Below are 20036 nucleotides of genomic sequence, written 5' to 3'. Positions count from 1 at the left end.
AAATGGGTTTCTAACATGTATTAACTCAGGGGACTGAATACCTATGCAACAACTATAATTTAGTTATTTAATTTCTACTAATCTTTAAAAAATGTTTCTTCCATTTTGACATTTGACATTCCTGGTCAATGCAGAGCATCAAGCCGTTGGACTCTCAAGTGGAGAAGCGGTCTAAGGCACTGCATCTCAGTGCTAGAGGCATCACTACAGACCCTGGTTAGATTCCAGACTGTATCACAACTGGCCGTGATTGGGAGTCCCATACAGCGGCGCACAATTGTTCAGTATTTTACAACTTAATGTTTGATGGTTCTTCACCTTGAAAGTAGTCTGTACTGGGAGAAACTTGAGTCCATGGTTTCTCCAGGCCTGTAGCGTGCCTTTTAGGGTGAGGAACCATCTAACATCAAGTTGTAAAGTACTGAACTTCCCCTTTAAAATGTAATACTGCGCAGACAGAGAGCGCACAGCGAACTGGGTGGCCCATTCACTTTCAATGAAGCCTAGATGGGGACGACATTCTATTCAGGTGTACAGATGTGCTCTTGCCCACGGAAGCTGCTTAGCCGAGCCAGCGAAAACAGGATTCTGCTCTTATTTTTCAAGAGATTCCGTCGTTGTTGACCAATCACAGTAGAAAACGTAGCCAACAGCAGGATACTATCAGTTTACAGAGTTATGTTTAACAATATATATTTTTTAAATATACAAATATTTGTATTATTCATTTCTGTAGCATGTTTTATGCATGCTTATGGAGTTATAGCAATATTTTCTTCCCACGTTGATAATGTTTGTTTATTTCATTGCCATGTTCACCAGCAGCTGTCGCATAGACTGTGGACTTCCGTCCACGTGTGTAAAGGCACTTGCCGCTTTGACTAGAGGGACAAGTGGTGTACTCTGCTATATTCTGCTGGCTGTCTGAACAGCACTTCACGCTATTGTAACAGGAAGATCTGCAGGTCATTCTGTTTAGAACAGGTTCAAGTTAACGCTTCTATTACAACACCTTCCTTGGCTGACTTGTTTAACACTGACAGTGTCAAAATACATAGTTCTGAAATATGTACTGTGTCCCTTCACTCTTAGTCGTCCGTCCACATTATCTTAGTCAGCGGTGGGATGCCCATATGTACACTGTTATGTGTAGGTCAGTTTTTCCATTTACACTCTAATGGTTAAGGTAAGGATTTTGGGAGGGTAAACTGACCCTAGACGTGTGATCCTAGAACTTTAGGAGTTGGGGCCAGCTTTTTCCCAGAGAATTTCATTGACCCTTTGTTCGCTCCCAATAGCCATTCGTCCTCTATGTTGGCTCCAAATGGGCCCTAGTCATCCATGTTGGCTCCCAATGGGCCCTAATCGTCCATGTTGGCTCCAAATGGGCCCTAGTCATCCATGTTGGCTCCCAATGGGCCCTAATCGTCCATGTTGGCTCCCAATGGGCCCTAGCCGTCCATGTTGGCTCCCAATGGGCCCTAATCGTCCATGTTGGCTCCAAATGGGCCCTAGTCATCCATGTTGGCTTCCAATGGGCCCTAATCGTCCATGTTGGCTCCCAATGGGCCCTAGTCATCCATGTTGGCCCCAATTGGCCCCTAGTTGTTTTCCATCTGCGGGTGTTCCTGATCGATCTCCTGGCCATCATCGTGGTGCAGGAGGATGTAGGAAATGAGCTGGAACATGTATTGCCACAGCAGCAGGGCCAGGTACAAGTAGAAGTCACTACAGTCGACTGTGCATTGGTCACCTGAGAAGTTGCTCTCACAATCACAGTGGAAGCCATTGGGGAGGTTGTGGCAGTAGCCTCCGTTATCGCAGGGGCCCGATGCGCACTCATCAAAGTCTACCTCACACCTGTGCAGAAGGGGGATTTAATTAAATATTATTTCATTAAGTAAATACAATTAATAATTTAATACTAATGAATTATGAATTCATTGCATTTAATAATATTTGTTATAACATGAATATACATTTTCATATACATTCATGCAATATTACAAGACAGACAGATATTGGGTCTCATTCACTGACCTTGAGTATGCACAGACTGGTGCTTCTCCAGAGCACAAGATTAAATATACAAATATTTTCGATTTTGTACATTTTTTCTTATTAGAAATGTGTTCTTCTGTACAAACACATTTTACAACTGCTTAGACCACTCCTACACACATTTTCTTGTTGAAACAAGTCAATTAGCAATTTTATTGACAAAGAATTTCTCCGGTAAATGTTTTAACTCCGGTGAAAGTTGCTGTCTTAATTTGAGGAAGTGAAAAGAAGGATGCAATCTGTAAAGGTTATTTTCCAGGTTCTGTATTGTCATGCAAAGTATGTAAAGTAACATAAACATGTTATCGATTTAGTTTATGTGGATATTTTCATCCTACATATTATGTTTGTACAGTATGCATGCTGTGATTATGGCTTTGTGTTGAATAGACTGTTTCCTATTATTTAGTATCTGATAGTAACAACATTTCCGAACAATAGATTTATTTTTTATTTTTTATTTTTAACCTTTATTTTACTAGGCAAGTCAGTTAAGAACAAATTCTTATTTTCAATGACGGCCTAGGAACAGTGGGTTAACTGCTGTTAATATGCAGTTGGTCCCCCCTTTTGCTGCTATAACAGCCTCCACTCTTCTGGGAAGGCTTTCCACTAAATGTTGGAACATTGCTGCAGGGATTTGCTCCATTCAGCTACAAGAGAATTAGTGAGGTTGGGCACTGATGTTGGGCGATTAGGCCTGGCTCCCAGTTGGCGTTCCAAATCATCTCAAAGGTGTTCGAAGGGGTTACAGTCAGAGCTCTGTGCAGGCCAGTCAAGTTCTTCCACACTGATTTAGCTAAAAAATATTTCAGTATAGGTCTCGCTTTGTGCATGGGGGCATTATCATGCTGAAACAGGAAAGGGCATTCTTCAAACTGTTGCCACAATGTTGGAAGAACATAATTGTCTAGAATGGCATTGTATGCTGTAGGGTTAAGATTTCCCTTCACTGGAACTAAAGGGCCTAGTACGAACCAAAAACAACCCCAGACCATTATTCCTTATCCACCAAACTTTACAGTTGGCACTATGCATTTGAGCAGGTAGCGTTCTCCTGGCATCCTCCAAACCAAGATTTGTCTGTCACACTGCCATATGGTGAAGCGTGATTTATCACTCCAGAGCATTCGTTTCCACTGCTCCAGATTCCAATGGCGGCTAGCTTTACACCACTCCAGTTGAAAGTCACCGAGCTCTTCAGTAAGACCATTCTACTGACAATGTTTGTCTATGAAGATTGCATGGCAGTGTGCTCAATTTTATACATTTGTCAGCAGCGGGTGTGGCTGAAATAGCAGAATCCACTAATTTGAAGGGGTGTCCACATGCTTTTGTATATGTCGTGTATATGGTGTTTCTATCAAATTTTCTTAATTACTATAAAAAACATACAATACAGTTTGAGTTCCCTGAAAACCATTCAGCTTGTAAGGCACAAAAACAGCCTTCTACCATGATGGGCCATCAGCATGATAATTGTGTCTAAATTAATATAGACATTAAAGGGGAAGTTCAGTATTTTACAACTTTATGTTAGATGGTTCCTCACACTGAAAGTAGTCTATGGGTCAGGAGAATATGTAATCCATGGTTTCTCCAGACCTGTACACTACTTTCAATGTGAGGAACCATCGAACATTGTTGTAAAATACTGACCTTCCCCTTTAAAGTATACATACTGTATTGTAACAGGAAGAGCTGCAGGTCATTCTGTTTAGAACAAATGAAAGTTAACAGTTCTATCACATCACCTTCCTTGGCCGACTTGTTTAACACAAATCATGCCGACACGGATGGTACTGAAATATGTACTGTATCCCTTCAGTCATAATCATCCACAGTATCTTTATCAGGGTTGGGATTTATTTTACCTTTAATTAACTAAGCAAGTCAGTTAAGAACAAATTCTTATTTTCAATGACAGCCTAGTCACAGTGGGTTAACTGTCTTGTTCGGGAGCAGAACAACATATTTTTACCTTGTCAGCTCGGGGATTCAATCTTGCAACCTTCCTGTTACTAATCCAACGCTCTAACCACTAGGCTACCTGCCGCCCCTTGGATGCCTGTAGATACACTGATCTGAGATCAGTTTTTCCATTTATCCCCTAATGGTTAAGGTAAGGATTTGGGGAGGGTAAATTGTTCCTTCACCTGTGTCTAGGAGGTGGGGGCAGCTTCTTTACAGAGTATTTAGTCGAACCTATGTTGGATGTCGCCTATGTTGGATCCCAATGGCCATTCGTTTTTCCATGTTGGCTCCCAATGGCCCCAAGTCGTCCATGTTGGCTCCCAACAGCCCCTACTCATCTATGTTGGCTCCCAATGGACCCTAGTCGTCCATGTTGGCTCCCAACAGTCCCTACTCATCTATGTTGGCTCCCAATGGCCCCAAGTCATCCATGTTGGCTCCCAACAGCCCCTACTCATCTATGTTGGCTCCCAATGGACCCTAGTCGTCCATGTTGGCTCCCATCAGCCCCTAGTCGTCCATGATGGCTCCCAATAGTTCCTCTGTGGAGATGGGAGAACATTCCAAAAAGTAAACCATCTCTGCAGAACTCCACCAATCAGGCGTTTATGGTAGAATGGCCAGACAGAAGCCACTCCTCAGTAAAAGCACATGACAGCCCGCTTGGTGTTTGCCAAAAGGCAACTAAAGGACTCTCAAACCATGAGAAACAAGAATGCCAAGCGTCACGTCTGGAGGAAACCTGGCACCATCCCTACGGTAAAGCAGGGTGGTGGCAGCATCATGCTGTGGGTATGCTTTTCAGTAGCAGGGACTGGGAGACTAGTCAGGTTCGAGGCAAAGATGGAGGGAGAAAAGTACAGAGAGATCCTTGATGAAAACATGATCCAGAGTGCTCAGGACCTCAGACAGGGGTGAAGGTTCACCTTCCAACAGGACAACGACCATAAGCACACAGCCAAGACAATGCAGGAGTGGCGCCTGGACAAGTCTCTGAATGTCCTTGAGTTTTCCAGCCAGAGCCCAGACTTGACCCTGATAAAACATCTCTGGAAAGACCTGAAAATAGCTGTGCAGCGATGCTCCCCATCCAACCTGATAGAGCTTGAGAGGATCTGCAGAGAATAATGGGATAAACTCCCCAAATACAGGTGGGCCAAGCTTGTAGCGTCATACCCAAGAAGACTTCAGGCTGTAATCGGTGTCAAAGGTGCTTCAACAAAGTACTGAGTAAAGCGTCTGAATACTTATGAAATGTGTTATTTCAGTTGTGTTTTTAATCAATTTGCAAACATTTCTAAAAACCGTGTTTTGCTTTGTCATTGTAGGGTATTGTGTGTAGATTAGAGGAGGAAAGAAAACAATTGAATCTTTTTAGAATAAGGCTGTAACGTGTTAAAATGTGGAAAAAGTCAACAGGTTTGAATACTTTCCGAATGCACTGTATATACAGTTCCAGTCAAACGTAGAGTAATAGTGAAGACATCAAAATGATGAAATAACACATATGGAATCATGTAGTATGCAAAACAAGTGTTAAACTAATCAAAATATATTTCCACCTTCTTCAAAGTAGCCACCCTTTGCCTTGATGACAGCTTTGCAGACTCTTGACATTAGTCAATCGTTTAGTATTTGGTCCCATATTCCTAGCACGCAATGACTACATTAAGCTTATGACTCTACAAACATGTTGGATGCATTTGCAGTTAGTTTTTGTTGTGCTTCAGATGATATTGTGCCCAATAGAAATTAATGGTAAATAATGTATTGTGTTGTTTTCGAGTTTTATTGTAAATAAGAATATAATGTTTCTAAACACTTCCAAATTCATGTTAATACCATGATTATGGATAATTTTGAATGAATCTTGAATAATGATGTGTGAGAAAGTTGCAGAGGGTCAAATGTCATAGCCCGAAGTCATTCTGCTGCCTATCTTCTCAATAGATTTATATTAATCAAAAATATAAAAGAAACATGCAACAATTTCAATGATTTTACTGATTTAGTTTTAATAAGGAAATCAGTCAATTTAAAAAAAAAATTAGGCCCTAATCTATGGATTTCCCATGACTGGGCAGGGGCTTGGGAGGGCACACCCACTTGGGAGCCAGGCCCAGCCAATCAGAATGAGTTTTTCCCCACAAAAGGGCTTTATTATAGACAGAAATACTCCTCAGTTTCATCAGTTGTCCGGGTGGCTGGTCTCAGACGATCCCGCAGATGAAGAAGCCGGATGTAGAGGTCCTGGGCTGGCGTGGTTACATGTGGTCTGTGGTCTGCGGTCTGAGGCCGGTTGGACATACTGCCAAATTCTCTAAAACCACGTTGGAGGCAGCTTATGGTAGAGAAATTAACATTCAATTCTCTGGCAACAGCTCTGTTGGACATTCCTGCAGTCAGCATAGCAATTGCGTTTCCAGTCAATAACTGATGCAAAGTGTGTATGTTTATCCTGTGTTCCATTTAATTAGCTAGTAAATAAATAATTTAACCAATTTGTGTAGTACTGAATCATAAGTAAGGCTGGGGTTTTTGCAGATGCAAGGAGGTTACTACTGTTCAGAGTGATGATATGATAGGAAAGGTAAAGGGGGATACCTAGTCCGTTGTACAACTGAATGCCTTCAACTGAAATGTGTCTTCCACATTTAACCCCTCTGAATCAGAGAGGTGCGGGGGGGCTGCCTTAATCGACATCCACGTCTTCGGTACAAGGTTATGATTAATACGTTGACTGTTTATAGATGTGATAGGTAAATACCTTTTAGAGTTTAATTCGGGAGATGGTGACTCTTTAAAGAACTGCTCTCGTGGTGCCCCAGATCCTATTAAGTTAATTGTTGCATGATTAATTTAATCAGGTAACAATTAAACGTAGTTAGGTAATTAGATAAATAGCAGTTTTCAGATTAATGTTAAAGTCAAGTCACCACACAGTCTTACGTATGAAATCTCTTAGGCAGCATATCTTTAATAAAAAAAAAAAAAAAAAAAATAATAATTTAAAACAACATAAGTAAAAAATTCAGACCTTTGCAATTAAGTTAGCAAGATTGACAAGTAAGGCTAGGTAATTAAGAAAAATAAACAAAAATGAAATCAAAAGGACAATATGCCTAAACAGTAAAAAAAAAAAAAAGAAGGTAGCTGTAGGATTCAAATATTGTCCATCATTCATTCATTGGCATGGTGTAATCACTGTGTAAATGTCCTGAACCATAGGCAATATAATTATAAAATGTTCAATACTCAGTAATAATAGTTTTATTGTTCCTTGTACCCGAACATGAGGGGGTGTCCTCATCATTGTCTTATGCTGAGGGCAGCATCATAGCCATAGTCTAGGCTGCATGATTGTGCATGGATAGCATACCTGAATAATGTTTTGAAGTTTTGAACTTTCTTGGCAGTGGAAAACGTGTGTGTTGTGTTCTGGAAGGTCAAGATGAGTTTTGCCGGGTGGATGAAGTCACATCTTAGGTTTAGCTTGCATACCTGGGTTCTCTCCCTCTGTTTTAGCAGTTCATCACTCAGGTCTGGGTAGATGCTGATCTTCTTCCCTGCATAGGTCAGACCCCAGGATTACGCTGCAAAGCGAACGATTCGCAGCTTGACTTCAAAGCTGTGGATCCGTACAATCATACATCGAAAGGCGTTTCGGAGTTGACCAGTGTGGTGCGTAAGGTTAATCAGTGGCATGGGACCAATCTTCTCCTGCCTGAACAATTCATAGAAAATATTACTCATGGAGGAGGTTGGGTTCTCCGCTTCCACACCAGTTTCAAGTCCTGTGATCTGCACATTCAATTAGCGGGAATGATTTGGGAGTGATTCAGTTCATTATCTCTTACAACTTAGTTTCCAGATCGCACATCTGACGTATTGGCTGTCCTCTCCAGACATTCCTCTTTGGTTAAAAACAGGCTCTCGAGTGGTCTAAGGCACTGCATCTAAGTGCTAGAGGCGTCACTACAGACCCTGGTTTGATCCCAGGCTGTATCACAACCGGCTGTGATCGGGAGTCCCATAGGGCGGTGCACAATTGGCTCAGCGTTGTCCGGGTTAGGGGAGGGTTTGGCCGTCATTCTAAATAAGAATTTGTTCTTAATTAACTGACTTGCCTAGTTAAATAAAGGGCAAATAAATAATAGGTATCCACTCTGCCAGTGATTCATTTAATATCTCGTATAGTAGCAGCCAACTCTTTCTGTTGTCTGGTGTTGAGAGCCGTTTATGTTCACACAGTTGAATTGTGGACATGCAAATTCTAGCTGCTGGAGAGTAATGGACCTGGTAGGTATTTCTTGTCACACAATGAATGTCCCACACCTTAATTTGATGTTTATAATTGAGTTTTAGGAAATAAGTCTGATAATTCATAGTAGTTTGCATAAGAAAGTCACGAAAAGGCCACTAGTTTCAAAGTGTGCCACCGGAACCAGAAACCTAACAGCAGCCCTTATCAGAAATGTGGACTGAGGCAGTTGTAGAACGCATTCAACAACTGCCTCAGACCACTCATATGCACATTTTCTTGTTGACACGAGTCAATTTACAAATGGTAAACTTTCCATCTAGTTATTTTAGAAGAAATCAAATGTCTATTTTGATTTTACCAGGAAATTCAGTTAAGAACAAATTCTTATTTTCAATGACGGCCTAGGAACAGCAGGTTAACTGCCTGTTCAGGGGCAGAATGACAGATTTGTATGTTGTCAGCTCTGAGATATGAACTTGCAACCTTTCAGTTACTAGTCCAACGCTCTAACCACTAGGCTACCATACCGCCCCATTTAACTCCTGACAGATGCGTTCCTTAGGAGAAGTATTGTTATGTTACAGTATCATAATACTGTATGTGATCCTGTGTGGCTCAGTTGGTAGAGCATGGTCTTACAACGGCAGAATCGTGGGTTTGATTCCAGCTGGTTGTAATGCACAGCCTTCCACCATGATGGGAGTTTTGTATGAAAGTCCGATTTGCAGGTAATTCCTTTCAGAGCAGAACAACAACAACAAATGTACGGGGTAGATCAGCTTTAATATTCAAATAAAATCAAATTTGATTTGTCACATACACATGGTTAGCAGATGTTAATGCGAGTGTAGCGAAATGCTTGTGCTTCTAGTTCTGACAATGCAGTAATAACCAACAAGTAATCTAGCTAACAATTCCAAAACTACTACCTTATAGACACAAGTGTAAGGGGATAAAGAATATGTACATAAAGATATATGAATGAGTGATGGTACAGAGCAGCATAGGCAAGATACAGTAGATGGTATCGAGTACAGTATATACATATGAGATGAGTATGTAAACAAAGTGGCATAGTTAAAGTGGCTAGTGATACATGTATTACATAAAGATGCAGTAGATGATATAGAGTACAGTATATACATATGAGATGAATAATGTAGGGTATGTAAACATTATATTAGGTAGCATTGTTTAAAGTGGCTAGTGATATATTTTACATCATTTCCCATCAATTCCCATTATCAAAGTGGCTGGAGTTGAGTCAGTGTGTTGGCAGCAGCCACTCAATGTTAGTGGTGGCTGTTTAACAGTCTGATGGCCTTGAGATAGAAACTGTTTTTCAGTCTCTCGGTCCCAGCTTTGATGCACCTGTACTGACCTCGCCTTCTGGATTATAGCGGGGTGAACAGGCAGTGGCTCGGGTGGTTGTTGTCTTTGATGATCTTTATGGCCTTCCTGTGACATCGGGTGGTGTAGGTGTCCTGGAGGGCAGGTAGTTTGCTCCCGGTGATGCGTTGTGCAGACCTCACTACCCTCTGGAGAGCCTTACAGTTGTGGGCGGAGCAGTTGCCGTACCAGGCGGTGATACAGCCCGACAGGATGCTCTCGATTGTGCATCTGTAGAAGTTTGTGAGTACTTTTGGTGACAAGCCGAATTTCTTCAGCCTCCTGAGGTTGAAGAGGCGCTGCTGCGCCTTCTTCACGATGCTGTCTGTGTGGGTGGACCAATTCAGTTTGTCTGTGATGTGTACGCCGAGGAACTTAAAACTTACTACCCTCTCCACTACTGTTCCATCGATGTGGATAGGGGGGTGTTCCCCCTGCTGTTTCCTGAAGTCCACAATCATCTCCTTAGTTTTGTTGACGTTGAGTGTGAGGTTATTTTCCTGACACCACACTCCGAGGGCCCTCACCTCCTCCCTGTAGGCCGTCTCGTCGTTGTTGGTAATCAAGCCTACCACTGTTGTGTCGTCCGCAAACTTGATGATTGAGTTGGAGGCGAGCGCGGCCACGCAGTCGTGGGTGAACAGGGAGTACAGGAGAGGGCTCAGAACGCAGCCTTGTGGGGCCCCAGTGTTGCGGGGTGGAGATGTTGTTGCCTACCCTCACCACCTGGGTGCGGCCCGTCAGGAAGTCCAGTACCCAGTTGCACAGGGCGGGGTCGAGACCCAGGGTCTCGAGCTTGATGACGAGCTTGGAGGGTACTATGGTGTTAAATGCCGAGCTGTAGTCGATGAACAGCATTCTCACATAGGTATTCCTCTTGTCCAGATGGGTTAGGGCAGTGTGCAGTGTGCTTGAGATTGCATCGTCTGTGGACCTATTTGGGCGGTAAGCAAATTGGAGTGGGTCTAGGGTGTCAGGTAGGGTGGAGGTGATATGGTCCTTGACTAGTCTCTCAAAGCACTTCATGATGACGGAAGTGAGTGCTACGGGGCGGTAGTCGTTTAGCTCAGTTACCTTAGCTTTCTTGGGAACAGGAACAATGGTGGCCCTCTTGAAGCATGTGGGAACAACAGACTGGGAGAGGGATTGATTGAATATGTCCGTAAACACACCAGCCAGCTGGTCTGCGCATGCTCTGAGGGCGCGGCTGGGGATGCCGTCTGGGCCTGCAGCCTTGCGAGGGTTAACACGTTTAAATGTTTTACTCACCTCGGCTGCAGTGAAGGAGAGTCCGCATGTTTTGGTTGCGGGCCGTGTCAGTGGCACTGTATTGTCCTCAAAGAGGGCAAAAAAGTTATTTAGTCTGCCTGGGAGCAAGACATCCTGGTCCGTGACGGTGCTGGTTTTCTTTTTGTAATCCGTGATTGACTGTAGACCCTGCCACATACCTCTTGTGTCTGTTGAATTGAGATTATACTTTGTCTCTATACTGATGCTTAGCTTGTTTGATTGCCTTGCGGAGGGAATAGCTACACTGTTTTGTATTCGGTCATGTTTCCGGTCACCTTGCCCTGATTAAAAGCAGTGGTTCGGGCTTTCAGTTTCACGCGAATGCTGCCATCAATCCACGGTGTCTTGTTTGGGAATGTTTTAATAGTTGCTATGGGAACGATATCTTCAACGGACGTTCTAATGAACTCGCTCAACAAATCAGCGTATTCGTCAATGTTGTTGTTTGATGCAATACGAAACATATCCCAGTCCACGTGATGGAAGCAGTCTTGGAGTGTGGAATCAGATTGGTCGGACCAGCGTTGAACAGACCTCAGTGCGGGAGCTTCTTGTTTTAGTTTCTGTCTGTACGCAGGGAGCAACAAAATGGAGTCGTGGTCAGCTTTTCCGAAAGGAGAGCGGGGCAGGGCCTTATATGCGTCGTGGAAGTTAGAATAGCAATGATCCAAGGTTTTTCCAGCCCTGGTTACGCAATCGGTATGCTGATACAATTTAGGGAGTCTTGTTTTCAGATTAGCCTTGTTAAAATCCCCAGCTACAATGAAATCGTAAAAATCTAATTACCCTTGAATGAGTAGGTGTGTTCAAACGTTTGACTGGTACTGTATATACACATACATACATACATACATACATACATACATACATACATACATACATACATACATACATACATACATACATACATACATACATACATACATATGTTTATACATACATACACATATTATATACATCTTTCAAAAAAACATCCTGTATTATTTTCCTGTAACGATACCACCCCTTCCCTAATTGGAGTAAACTAAGGAACAACAACACTTAGGCTTCTATTTCCAGCTTAAACATACTATATACATTTTACGGACACAATCTATTTTACAATAGTTATCTTTTGTTTGTTTTTACTCCTATCCTTCCGCTACCCTTAAACCCTCCCATCTATTTCTGAAGACAATCCAGTTTGATTTCTATTTGCCATATCTTTTTAACTGTGCTGTTTCACAAAAGTTCTGAACCTATAGACATTTTAGGTACACAGTATATTTTACATTGGTAATCTTGTTTTTATTAGTCCCACACTTCAGCTCCTCTCAACCCCTCCCATATATCTCTTAACACCATCCATATTGGATTTCTATTTGTCATATATTTTTCAACTGTGCTGTGATGTTTCACAAAATTTCTGAACCTTTGTATTCTCATAGTTTCTACAGATTGTAAATTAAAGACAAACATTTTTGCTAAAAGTATTACTATATTATTGATCGGTTGACTATGACTTTTCAAATCACCCAATAGTGCTATCTCTAGAGTTAGCTGCAGGTAAATGTTGCAATTCTTCAGCCATTCCTGGACCTGCAACCAAAAACAAGCTACATATGGACAGTACCAAAATTAATGATTTTGTCTCTTCGCAGCAAAATCTGCAGAGCAGTTATGTTTGTATCCCCATATATAAAATATTATACTGGTTGCAAAAATGTGGTATAATAATTTACAGAAAAACATTCTGAAGTTCTAAGTTTTGAATCCGTTGTCGTTTTGAGTATCAGTCCGTAAACCATATGGAATTAGTACCTCAAAAACTCTTCTATTTTGCAGTCTGTATGGCACACCTGTCAATTTTTTGGTCATTACATGAAACGGGTATACTTTTTTATTAATCAAAATGTTCTTTAACCAATTTTAATGCAAGGCTGGCAGACAAGTTTCTTACTTTTTTCCCCTTCCACTTGCCTCTTCCATTTTTGTGGTAATGCTGCAATTGGTAGGTTGTAATTTTGGGTAGAGCAGACATTTCCATATATTTGTGTTAGCTTCATTGTGTGACATAACTCCACCAGTCCTATTTATGATATAATTGACAAAAAATGTACTTTTCTTTATCAATTAGTATATTTAAGTTTAACCACAATATTTGTCATATTATTTGTTCTGTCTTTTCTGGTACATTAAACTGAAAATGCAAACAACTTTCTATGGCTTGTTTTAAAAATAGCAATATTCTGGAGATTATTTCATTTTCAAATAACCAAAAGTGAGAGGTGGTAATCTGAATAAAGGGAAAAAGGCCATTCTTGAACATGGGGTGAGACATTCTTACAAATGTGCTGGAGAACCAGTTTGGATTTAAGTATAACTTTTGTATGACTGGCACCTTTAGTGAGAGGTCTAATGCTTTAATATTTAATCATTTCTGACCTCCGAATTCATATTCACTTTATAAATAGGCCCGTTTAATTTTGTCTGGCTTGCTGTTCCAAATAAAATTGACAATTTTAATGGTAATGTAAAAGTTGTATTTTGTAATGATCCAATATGTAATATAGTACACTTATCATCATTTGGTTGTAATCCAGAGAGATTACAAAAAGTATCTAGATCCTCTATAAGGCTGTGGAATGATCCAAATTGTGGATTTAAAAGAAAACATGAATCATCAGCGTACAATGATATCTTTGTTTTTAAGACCTGGATTTTTAATCCCTTGATATTATTGTTGGATCTAATTTTAACAGCTAACATTTCGATGGCCATAATAAATAGATATGCCGATAGTGGACAACCTTGTTTTACTCCTCTTGACAATTTAATACTTTCTGAGATGTAGCCATGGTTTACTATTTACCACCTAGGGTTATTATATATAACTTTAACCCAGGTAGGGGGCAGGTAGCCTAGTGGTTAGAGCGAGCTGACAAGGTAAAAATCTGTCGTTCTGCACCTGAACAAGGCAGTTAACCCACTGTTCCCGGTAGGCCGTCATTGTCAATAAGAATTTGTTCTTAACTGACATGCCTCGTTTAATACAAAAAAAAATGTATTCTCCAAAATTGAAATATTCCAGGCATTTATATATAAATTCCAGTTGTACTTTATCAAAAGCCTTTTCAAAGTCAGCTATGAATGTCAGGCCTGGTTTCCCAGATTTTTAATTAAAAAAAACAACTGTTTAATTAGGATAAATAATATCCAACAATGCCTTTTTAATTCTATGCATATGCATTTTGCTAGAAATTTTGCATCACAACTAGGGCCGTGGTGGTCAGAAAATTTTGTCAGCTGTTGATCGTCAAACAAAAAAACTGTTGTTCTCACGGTAATTGACCGTTAATTAACATAAACACATTTAGCATCTCCTGGTTTCCACACATACAAGCCACTGATGCTGACCTTTGGAACATCTACATAACATCTAATAAATCCATGTAATATAGCCTACACCTCCACAATAAATCCATTATTTATTTTTAGAAAGGTCTAAAGAAGCATGATATGAAGAAAATGTAGTCTATTTCAGAAGAAAATAATAGCATACTCTGAGTTGTCCTTATGTTAGGTCCTGATCTGGCTATACAAATGGCCATGGGCTACACTAGTTCATTTTAGCAGACAAGATTTGCTTAAAATTCTGTGGCGTTATTTTATGGTATGAAGAATACAATTGAACAAAGCTGAATAAAATAGAAAGGATATATCACATGCGGCTATTCTGTGTTGAGCGGTTAACAAAGAAATAGGTACTCCTATATGATAATTTATAGTTATTAATGTAACTTTAGTTGTTCTACAAACTTTGGGCTATGTGTTTTGATATTTAATACATTGTATGGCTGCATGATGCACAGGCTGTACACACTACATCAGTCACTCATTCACAATTTGACAAGCACTTGATAATGTCTAGAATTTCATAGAGGCATCCCCTTTGTGTGGTCGTAATGCCCCCTAAAACAATCCATGCCTTTTGCGGCCAGTGGCTGCTGTACCCTTCTCCCTGAGTGCTGCATACTGCATCACGTGATCGGGTCTTTCTCACAGGCTACAAGTGAAGACAGACACATCAGGGACGCAACTGCGTGCATCCTTATCCAATTCCGAGGTGCATATTGAATATATTGGAAGAACTGCCCACATTTACTTTAGTCAGCCAACAAGATAAGTAGGCCTAACTGACAGCAAAAGCACTAGCCTATGTCAATCTACTATCCCCCATAGTACAAAGGTCAACCTATTCTATTCTGTGCGAGAGATAAATATTCCAAACATAGTCTGGGACAGTTGTGGGACACGATAGATCCCAAATTAATACAACCACTAGCATCAAAACATTTTTTAACGAAATGTGGCTGACGCAACAGATCAGAACGTTTAGCTTAAAATGTTGATAAACTATTAGTCTATTTCTTCACATTATAAGCACAGCAATGCGCACATGGTAGTCGGCTATAAGCGCAAATGTTCCATTAGGGGAAAATGCCATTATCAAAAGTGACCGCAAATGCAATTCTGCATGTAATGCTTTTATTATAAAGGTGCATTTTTATGGTGAAAATTAACTTCCCCAAACTTGAAACTCACGTGCTGCTTATATATGCCTGTTAGGCTCCACACCCCTTGTAAAGCGGATTAATGTGCTTCATTTTAAGACGTTATTTGGCCACTTTAGTTGTGATACAAGCCTTATTAAAACATATAGGCCTATGGGCTAGGCTACATGAGGTGTGCGACTATGATTAGAAAAAAATCGCTAAAAAAAGGCTTTGTTTCTTCTGCTGGGCATCAATCACAAGTGATAATATATAATTCATAAATGATAAGCTAATATTGTCACCCATCAGACTATTCTTTATTTAATCTTGTCTTTACATATACTAAATAACATATGTGTGAAATGTGTTTATGATGTAGAATGGACCATTATCATGCACCTGAATCAAAACGGGCAGCGGCAAAACAATGCATGTCGACACTTAAATAGTGAATGGAGGACACTTTCCCTGTGGATTATTGTCATGCCAGCCAGGTAGGCTATACTAATATTAAGCAATGTGCTTAATATTAGGAAAGTTGATTAATGAATATAATAGGCCTAGCTAGGGCTGGGCGGTATACCGTAGTTTATGATATACCGGTATTGATGCACGGACCTGTTTGGGTTTTTACTTTACCTTCTATAACGGTATATGAATGTTTGGTTTGTTAAATGGGATACACCGTGTGTAACGTACATTTTTATAGTTTACTTCTCCGCTCTCTCTCCATGCCACTTTCCACACAGACCTAATACCGCCCCCTGTCACTCAAGGATGGCATTTGTTTTTACTCAATCACGAGACACTTGTGTTCGGTCTGCATGGTCAATGTAGGACATGGAACAATGTTGATGACAACGATGGTTTTCACTTTGCTTCTTAATATAAATCCACTAGCATTCTATAATTACACGATTTGTTTGTGTTTCTTACATCTGCTAACACCTAGATTGTATTTTCTAAGCAAGTTGGGCCATAATCCTGTTAGCTACTAACGCTAATCGCCAGCTAGCTGTTACATGTACTGAGTGAGAGCAAACATAATTAGCTATACAGCCTAATAATACCAGTGATGGTGTAGACCTAAATCAGCATTCAGCATATCGTTTGTGCAACAGTATCGTCTAAATCAAAGAGGAATATGCAAAGCAAGAATGAGATAAATACATGAAGTAGCTAATAGAAAACATTCAATGTAGCCAAAGATTATAGGGCCCCTTAGGAAACACTTGTCAACACTTTAGTTCCTACCCTGTCACAATAACTCCTCCCTGGCATTATCATTCGTTGTCATGTCAAACAACACTGTATTCAAAGTGCCCACTATTATATTCTAACAATAGAATTAGAATAGTCATTATATTTCCATGATTCCAACAGTTCACCCAAGTGTTTTGCTCTAAATCGCAAGTCAATTCGCAATTGCAACATTTGGTTAAAAATAAGTCCTAGATTATTTTCCCATATCGTGCAGCCTTACATGGCAGTGTGGAAATGATCTCAATTGAGTGCAGGAAATACAGAAAATTATAAAGCTGCTGAAATTTGTTTTGGTTGAAGTTGAATTGAACAGTATAAAACAATCAGAATGGAAAAAGACCCATTGAAATCACTTAGAGTGTATGTGTTGCCACCCTAAGGTCACACACTACTCATAAAGCAGCCCTAGGCCTACCTTATAGAAAGCTTATAGAAAGCTGATCCTCCTCTTGTTAGTAGAGGCCATGACTCTGTTTTCTTGCTCAATTGCAAAGCCTATATAAATGTTGCGCAACATGAGCTCATGGGCTCTCACAAAGTGTTTTATTAAAACATTTGCATTGATGTCAAAGTGATTAGAGGGACAATAGCATGCTGAATACGAGGCAGTTAGCAAGTTTGGTAGGTTACTAATGACCATCAGCAGCTTCAGAGCTTGGAGAAGCCTATCACTAAATGGTTACATGGAATATGACTGCCTTCATGACTGGTGACTGCAGGTGTGGTGGTAATTTTATTTTTATTTAACCAGGCAAGTCAGTTAAATACAAATTGTTAATTTCAACGACGGCCTGGGAACAGTGGGTTGTTCAGGGGCAGAACGACAGATTTGCACCTTGTCAGCTCGGGGGTTTGAACTTGCAACCTTCCGGTTATTGGTCCAACGCTCTAACCACTAGGCTACCCTGCCGCCCCATAATACAGTAACTGCAACAGCCCTAATCACAACCCTGAAGTGTAAGGAGCTTCCTATTTTTTTATGGACTGGATCTTTGTATTTACCATTTGGATCCTGTTTCAGTTAATAATGAAATCCGACCTTCTTGTTGAGTATCTGATAATCTACAATTTTTATAGGAGTGTACAAAACATGATAATAACGGTCCTCTGAGTGCATCAGAAAAGGATTGGTATCCCTCAACTGGTATCTGGAGTTTTCCCGGACTTAAAGGCTTTAATTGCATCAAGAAGTTCCTCCTCTGTAATTTGGCCTTCACATGAGTCTTTCTGTACAGCTGTTCATTTTACATTATTAATCAAATAAAAAATACATACAATTAACTTTGGTTAGTGGAGATGGAGGAGACTGAAATGAAAACATATGCTTAAAGTGCTTTGCTTCCTCTTTCAAAATATAGTTTGGTGAATTATCGGGGTAATTTTGGTAGCATTATTATGTTGAAAATGTAAAAAATAATTTGGTTCATTTTTACCCATATTTCATTATGTTCTCTTTAAATTTTATAATATATTACACTTGATCTTTCTTGAGTAAATTCCTCCATGTATTTTTTGTTTTTCCTCTAACTTATTCTGTGTCTCTTTGGTACAGTTTTTATTGGTATCTATCTTTACTGTTAGTCCTTCCATTTCCTTTAAAAAAATTGACTCTTTTGACCTAAATTGCCTTTGTTTTAAAGATGAGTACTTCATTGCATGGCCTCTAAAGGTACATTTAAAAGTGTCCCATACAATAAGAGGATGTGCTGTACCTACATCTGAAGTCGGAAGTTTACATACACAGGTTGGAGTTATTAAAACTCGGTCAACCACTCCACAAATTTCTTGTTAACAAACTATAGTTTTGGCAAGTTGGTTAGGACATCTATTTTGTGCATGACATAAATCATTTTCCCAACAATTGTTTAGAGCCAGATTATTTCACTCATAATTCACTGTATCACAATTCCAGTGGGTCAGAAGTTTACATGCACTAAGTTGACTGTGCCCTTAAACAGCTTGGAAAATTCCAGAAAATGATGTCATGGCTTTAGAAGCTTTTGATAAGCTAATTGACATCATTTCAGTCAATTGGAGGTGTTCCTGTGGATGTATTTCAAGGCCTACCTTCAAACTCAGTGCCACTTTGCTTGACATCATGGGAATATTAAAATCAGCCAAGACTTCAGAAAACAATTTGTAGACCTCCACTAGTCTGGTTCATCAGCAATTTCCAAATGCCTGAAGGTACCACGTTCATCTGTACAAACAATAGTACGCAAGTATAAACACCATGGGACCACGCAGAAGTCATACCGCTCAGGAAGGAGACGCGTTGTGTCTCCTAGAGATGAACGTACTTTGTTGCGAAAAGCGCAAATCAATCCCAGAACAACAGCAAAGGACCTTGTGAAGATGCTGGAGGAAACAGGTACAAAAGTATCTATATCCACAGTAAAACGAGTCCTATATCAACATAACCTGAAAGGCCGCTCAGCAAGGAAGAAGCCACTTCTCCAAATCCGCAATGTAAAAGCCAGACTATGGTTTGCAACTGCAAATGGGGACAAAGATCGTACTTTATGGAGAAATGTCCTCTGGTCTGATGAAACAGAAATAGAACTGTTTGGCCATTATGACCATCATTATGTTTGGAGGAAAAAGGGGGAAGCTTGCAAGCCGAAGAATATCATCCCAACCGTAAAGCACGGGGTTGGCAGTGCATGAGGAGGGACAATTATGCTGATATATTGAAGCAAATCAAGACATCAGTCAGGAAGTTAAAGCTTGGTCACAAATGGCAATGCAAGGCAATGCTACCAAATACTAATTGAGTTTATGTAATATTCTGATCCACTGGAAATGTGATGAATGAAATAAAAGCTGAAATTAATCATTCTCTCTACTATTATTCTGACATTTCACATTCTTAAAATAAAGTGGTGATCCTAACTGACATGAGACAGGGAATTTTTTACTAGGATTAAATGTCAGCAATTGTGGAAAAATTGAGTTTAAATGGATTTGGCTAAGGTGTATGTAAACTTCTGACTTCAACTGTATGTTATGTCAGAAAACATCAGTTCTAAAATATTATGTCCTAGTTAAAAGCCAAAAGGCTTTGATTAAATTTCCAATATCCTTGCCCACATGGAAATTCTGTAAGTGTAATGTTATAGGCCAATTGCTTGATGGTCCGACCGCATTCTGTCCCCTAACAATGTAAAAATTACTTTCAGTCGCTAGCGAGAACGACATAAGAAAGTAGTCAAGACGACTAGCTTGATTGAGCCTCTGCCATGTATATCTCACTAGGTCAG

Source organism: Oncorhynchus masou, chromosome 17 (assembly GCF_036934945.1).
Source record: "Oncorhynchus masou masou isolate Uvic2021 chromosome 17, UVic_Omas_1.1, whole genome shotgun sequence".
In the NCBI taxonomy this organism is placed as follows: Eukaryota; Metazoa; Chordata; class Actinopteri; order Salmoniformes; family Salmonidae; genus Oncorhynchus; species Oncorhynchus masou.
The sequence above is the reverse complement of the archived record's forward strand: the minus strand, read 5'-3'. Positions refer to the sequence as shown.